This window comes from Lissotriton vulgaris, chromosome 3_1 (genome assembly GCF_964263255.1).
Source record: "Lissotriton vulgaris chromosome 3_1, aLisVul1.2, whole genome shotgun sequence".
Lineage (NCBI taxonomy): Eukaryota > Metazoa > Chordata > Amphibia > Caudata > Salamandridae > Lissotriton > Lissotriton vulgaris.
The window spans coordinates 1,063,986,261-1,063,993,302 of record NC_141689.1 but is presented as its reverse complement, the minus strand read 5'-3'; positions in this window follow the sequence as shown (position 1 = coordinate 1,063,993,302).

Below are 7,042 nucleotides of genomic sequence, written 5' to 3'. Positions count from 1 at the left end.
TACCCCTTCCTTCCCCTGTGGGGAGCTTTTCGGTGTCTCTCGCTACGAACAACGAAGACTCGGTTCATAGCCACAAACAGCCGGGCATCAGGTGTCTGCCAGGCCTGCTGCAGCATGCCATAGCCATCCATCCATTGGCGCAGTTCCCCAGAGTGGGTGGTGGTGGGGCGTTGAGGCTGGGGCGTTAAAAGACTACATGAAATTGAAAGAGCTCATTACGGTTCATGAAGCTTTGATAAAACGCTCTACCTGGTACAGACAACCGATAATAGAGCATTCCTTGGAACAAGTCACCTAGTGCTGAACCTGCTCCAGCGCCATTGAAGGAACACTAACCCCACCTAGTCATTAACAACTTGCATCATTCAAAACGCCCAGCATAACCAGCCCGAAGAGCGCGCCCCACGAGTCCCAGGCGGCCGCCTCAACAAAGACAACAACAGAGACAAGTCAGGTCCCGGCCGCGCTGTGATTGGCTGACGTCACGGGGGTGTCCCGGCCGGCAGCCAATCACAGCGCGGCCCGGGAATGACGTCACGGGGGTGTCCCGGGCCGGCAGCAAATCGCAGCGCGGCCCGGGACAAAGGGGCGGGGCTTAAAAAAAGCACCAGAAACGCCCCCGAATCGCGTTTTCGAGAGAAAGCGCAATTGACAGCCTCTGCCTCCCAATGGCTATCCTCCATTTATGGAGCTAGCCAATGAGAGGCAGAGGCGGGGCCGACATCCATACTGAAGACAATAGTTTTCAAACTGGGAGGGGCACTTCTCCTCGCCAGGTTCGAAACCTAATGAGGGACTGAGTCAAGGGTGGCTGAGGGCATGGACGGATTGGAGAGTGTCAAGATGGATGAATGGGTAAATGCCTGGGTGCAGGGATAAATTGATGAGTGGCTGGATGAATGTTTACGTGAGTTGATGAGTGCAGGAGCGACTAAGTGGACAAATTAATTATGTGCATGAATGACTCCTAGTCGTTGCTTCCTCATGCCACAACCCTTCCATAAATGCCACCGGATGCCCTTCACTTTGTGGCTTACTTATAAACACTCTTTGCTGAAAACTTTGTGCTGAGTTATGAAGTTCAGAAAAAAGAGGAGTTAGGCCCAAGGGGGCAAGGCAAGAATAAAAAATAGTGATAATATAAAGGTGAAAATAAATACACTGGATTTGGCTATTTAGCAAAGACATTCAGCTTTCAAAAAATGCGGACACAGGCACATTTTTCTTTAACGAGTTATGAAGTTGGCAGAAAGGAACAGGGCCCAAGCATAAGAGGAGCAGGAGGAATGCGACTGAGAACGGTCACATAATCGAACAATTACAAGATACGCTAGGCTGCAAATTAGGAGCAGTCTAAGAGAAATGTACGTCAGGTGAGAAATGTGCGTCAGGTGAGCAATAGCGGATTACGAAAAAAGTGTGCACATTTTTCAAGTGCTTGTATTGTACACCAGCTGCGTCTTGCCTAAGAGGATGGCTGGACTCACACTGATGGCTATAGTTGGTATGTTTGCAGGAGATGGGACCGTGGAAGTGGAAAAGCACCACCCTTGAAGGAGTCTCAATGAATTATTCCAGAAGTCCAGAAGCTGTGGGAATTCAGCCAAATGGGGTACATGGACCCAGTAGTTTGGCGTCCAATGGAAAGGAGTAATGTCTGTTTAAGAGAAGCTATTTTACACGCCCGCTTCAGTCAGTATTACTGGAAATATGGCCAACTGCAGTTCTCATGACATTGTTCAGGACTCTGACACAGAGTTGAGAGTTACGAGTGATGTCCTTGCCTTCCCTTCACACCATGAGACATGGCAAGAGGGAAGGCCCATACATGGCAATTTGACACTCACTCTGCTGCAAGACATTGAGTGAAGACTAAGGTAGACCATTAATGATAGGAGTGAACACCTTACCACAAAAATGCTTTGGCCCACAGATAATGAAATCAGTCACCACATGTCAAAATAGCAAATATGCTGGGGCTGCGGCATATACTTTGAGACAAAAACAAACAATACCTAGCCAGCACAATAGAGCGTACTGTTATTGTAAACGGGCGGCTAATACAATATCCAACCTCAAACTGTGCCTATGCAGGTAGGTCAGTGGAACCCAGGCGATAATTGAAAGATTTGCATAACTGCAATATAACAAACTGAGTCTCCTATTCCCAAGTAAGGCCTATCAAAATTGGAGAAAGGCAAGCTAGTAAATAAACAACCCTTTCAAAACTGGTTAAGTACACCCAATCTAGAAAGAGCTGGGGTAACACTGTGGAAAACATCCCTGGTGAGAACACAGATTAACCCACACCTGCAATATCGGCAGCATATATCTTGAAAACAATCTCTGACACAAGACTATCTTTGAATGCCAAGATTGGCACGGGGAGTAGACCTCCTGCTAATTAGGCATAATGCAACCACTAGTGTGTCAAAAAGAGAAGGCAAAGTAGATTAGCTCAAAAATTCTATGCCAACCCTTAACACTTGTGTAAAACCTATAACGTGCACAAAATAAGAGCAAATGGTAAGGTCTTGAAGAAGTACTCTCTCGATAATCCGCACCCAGACAACAAAGAAAGCTCAACTGGTGAATTATTTGTGGAGGAATGACGGAGGAGAAATAGTGGAGAAAAAGGGATCTTCATTATATTCATATTCAGACGGATATTCTTACAGGGCAAGTGGGATCTGAAAACATGCTCACACGTTTTTAAAATTAAAGTAAAATATAAAATATCAAGACTGCGAGCATCAAGGACTCGCTCTTCCTGACGGCTGTTCGGTTTTTAAGCCTTCACTAGTTGTGGAACCCGCTTCGCCTGCACTTTCCGGCATAGCGCTTTGGAAACTCTAGCGCTTGGGCTTCTGAGGTGTTGGGGAAAGCAGGGCTGCGAGCGAGGGGAGGCGCAGGACTTCCAGTCCCAGGAGCGCCTTACCCTCGGCCTCTTCACCAGCTGACCCGCTCTCCCTGCTGGCTCCTCCCACACCTCAGCGCAGCTAAAGCCTGCTCGTCAGCTGCCTTGGTTGATTGCTCACCTGCTGATTTCTTTCTCATTGAAGGCGTTTCGGACTGCGAGCATCAAGGACTCGCTCTTCCTGACGGCTGTTCGGTTTTTAAGCCTTCACTAGTTGTGGAACCCGCTTCGCCTGCACTTTCCGGCATAGCGCTTTGGAAACTCTAGCGCTTGGGCTTCTGAGGTGTTGGGGAAAGCAGGGCTGCGAGCGAGGGGAGGCGCAGGACTTCCAGTCCCAGGAGCGCCTTACCCTCGGCCTCTTCACCAGCTGACCCGCTCTCCCTGCTGGCTCCTCCCACACCTCAGCGCAGCTAAAGCCTGCTCGTCAGCTGCCTTGGTTGATTGCTCACCTGCTGATTTCTTTCTCATTGAAGGCGTTTCGGACTGCGAGCATCAAGGACTCGCTCTTCCTGACGGCTGTTCGGTTTTTAAGCCTTCACTAGTTGTGGAACCCGCTTCGCCTGCACTTTCCGGCATAGCGCTTTGGAAACTCTAGCGCTTGGGCTTCTGAGGTGTTGGGGAAAGCAGGGCTGCGAGCGAGGGGAGGCGCAGGACTTCCAGTCCCAGGAGCGCCTTACCCTCGGCCTCTTCACCAGCTGACCCGCTCTCCCTGCTGGCTCCTCCCACACCTCAGCGCAGCTATATTTTCTTACTTGGTACCGCAAAGCGGGAGCGCGCGGGAGCGCGCCGGGAGAAGCCCGGGACAAGGGCGGGCCCTCTGTGGCCCTCAGTGGGCTGAAGTAGGCTGGGCTGGGCCCACTACCTAATTTTCTTTTAAACAGAGATATTATTTTCGATTAATCCCATTGAATGCGTGTTAAAGTAGGCAACTGCTGTTTATCGAGTGACTTTATTCTTGCCTATGATTGTTTGCTTGTGTGATTAGATAGTATCTATTTTTTTCTTATTTATTACTTGTGTATTGGCATCTTATATTCCCCACTTTATTATAGTTCGATCCTTGTTATAGTATGACTGCCAAAAAGTTGAGATCTGGAAGAGTGTTGGGGGGAAGATCTACAGCTAAGACTAGATCAAACCCCCTTCGAAATAAGAATATTTCAACGATTCAGTTGAAAGGTCAAACCCAGATTTTCCAGCCCTGGGAGAAAGCGTTAGATGGTGTTTCCCAGGAAAATATTGTCTCTGATAAAAGCTCCTCCCTGGTCTCAACCCCTATCACATCTTTGGCTTGCCAAAAGAAGGTGGTGGAACTGGGAACTCCTGGTCTAAGCCCATGTATTTCTGGGGATATTTCATCTACGACTTCTGTACTCCTGGAGAATGAGAAATGCTTAATTTCCAGTCAAGTTAATCCCAGTAACTCTAAGACTTTATTAACTTCTGTAAATGTTTTGCACAACGGGTCCTCGTCCTTCACTAAGCTGAGGGAGGATATAAATGAAGAATCACAGCCCCTGATTATTGACCCTGTGCTGTGCAAACGTTATTTGGGTGATGTCCCTAGGGCATTATCAGAAGTTGTAAAGTCTCCTATGGGCGCAACTCCTTCTGGCCTCCATCTTTTTAGTAGTACCCCTTCTCTCAACTCGCAAGATCTTTCATTTAAAACAAACATGTCTTCAAGTCCATTGCTCAATATAACCGGGATTGAGGTCATCAATGATCCTAGCCTGAAATGTTCAGAGAAACCTATATCTGAATATTTACTTTCTTTGGAACAGTTGCTATCCTCAATTCTTACGCTACTTAATAAATTCGTGGGTAGCTCGGATTGCGTACTGGACTCTGTTACCCAAATTTTAAAGGTTTTATTAACAAAGACCTGTGAAAGGAGTTGTGGCTCTGATCCTCCCACTTTAATACCTCCCATTAATGTTCGGGCTAATACATCTTGCCTGGTGATTGAGAATACGCCGGTGGCTCCTGTAGTGAAGGACGTGTGTCCTAATTTGAAATCCTCCGCTTATAATTGTATAAGTGATTCCATCCCAGGTATTGTTGCTGAGGAAAATAATTTGGTAATTCCTAATGTTATTGCCGAAGTGGCAGTATACCCTATTTTCGATCTCGAATCTAAGGGGTTGGAATTGGAGGAAAAAGCGGAAAAACAGGTAAAACCCAAGGGGGGGAAAAAGAGGAAGGCTCTCCGCAGATTCCAAAAAAGGAGGCAGAGACAAATTCTCTTTGAGAATCCCAAAGTTTCCTTTAAGTCCCCCTCTGTGGAGGTTGAAGATAACAAGGACAAGGATAAGGTATTTCTGAAGCTTGATCCAATTAGGCCATCCTCTGATTCTTTGGGGCGCTCCCTTGATTCTGATGAAACTATTATGAACTGCTCTAAATTAAATCTAACTGATCAGGGTATAGGAAAAGAAAAATCTTTGCCCCATCGTTTAGTTGAAGAAGAAAGACGTTCCACCTTGGTGGCTACCACTTCTTTAAATCCTTCTGCACCTTCTTTCCAGACCCGGATAGAGGGGGCAATTGTGGGCCAAAACACCGTTCATAAATCCTCGGAACTCTGTACTGATTCTTTGTTTTTGGACTTTGTCCCATTATTTGATAATGATTTAAGTCTGAACAGATCTTTTCTGTTGAAATGTTGTAAGGTTATTGAGGGACTGAATCTAATCAAATCTAGCGACATTGACCTAGTAACAGTATTGGGATCAGGGTCCACGTCATTTACTAGGGTAAGATTTTACTCAAATTTGATAGTAAATCTAATATTAAATAAAGCTGAAATTTTTCAGAGCCAGGGGATTGATGTGGTGCCATTTACCGCCATTAGTGGAGATAATCACATGGCGAATGGTCTTCTTAGGGGATTGAGTTCGGTTGGTCTCTCTCAACCTTTTGATGACTTAAAAATTCGAGTGTCAAAAACTAAAAGGATAGTAACGCATCCCATTCTCTCCCCTATAACAATAAACAGAGGTTTATCTGAAAATGATCAGCAATGGAACTGGTTACCCGGTGCCCTGGTGACTAAGGTGACGGACAACCCTAGATTGTTCTCTCACCTTTAGCAATAGTTTTTCTGTCATCTCCTGGAATGCAGCTGGCATCAATAATAATCCTGAAAAATTGTCATATCTTTTTTCCTTGAATGCTAATATAATCTGCATTCAGGAAACTTGGTGTACTGATAAATTGAATATAGTGAAGGATTATTATGTATTGGAGGTGGCGGCAACCCCCTCTAGCAGAGGTCATGCAAAAGGGGGAATTGCCTGTCTTTTATCAAATACAATAAAGTGGAGTTTCTCTCATTATACAGATCCCAGCAACCTTTTTCAGGCTGTGACCCTCTCCAACTTAGACAAAATTGGGGAGAGTCACTCTTTAGTTATAATAAATGCCTATATTCCGCCTGGTGATCCTTTTAACACCTTGATGAAGCAAATTTTTACTTTTATTAGACAAATTAAAAAAACAACCCCTCTCTCTAATTTTTTGTTAGTTGGCGACTTAAATTGTAAAGTGTCCAATTATAGTCTAGAATTATTTAGGAATAAAGAAAAAGAGGAGGTTTTATTGATACCCCAAGCCATTTTTCCGGATAAAATAAAAACAAACAAAAGGGGCAAATTGCTGCTGGAAGAATTATATAGTACGGAGGGACTCATAGTTAATGGTAGGCTTCCTTCTGATGTCCCTGCAAACTATACCCATAGCTCCTTCAACAGCAAATCAATTTTAGACTATATAATTGTTGACCAACCTATTTTCCCCTTGTTAAGGGATTTGGTGGTCATGGACACTAGCCTTAGTGACCATAATGTTATGGTACTAACGCTCTCTTTAGTGCCTCCGAATTCTGATACCTGGGTGTTGGATAGGGAGGTGGTCTCCTTTCAAAACACAGGAAGATGTTTTTGGGATTATAAAGCCATGAAGGATCTAGAACCCCTTCTTGAAAAAACTGTGTCCAATTTAAATAATTGGCAGGGGGTGGAACAGTGCTCTTTTGATGTTTTTATAAAGGAGGTCATCTCTGCTGTTAAAAAATCGAACCTAACTAGGAAAAAAAACATCCTCCCAAAAGCGGTTGTTTCCCTT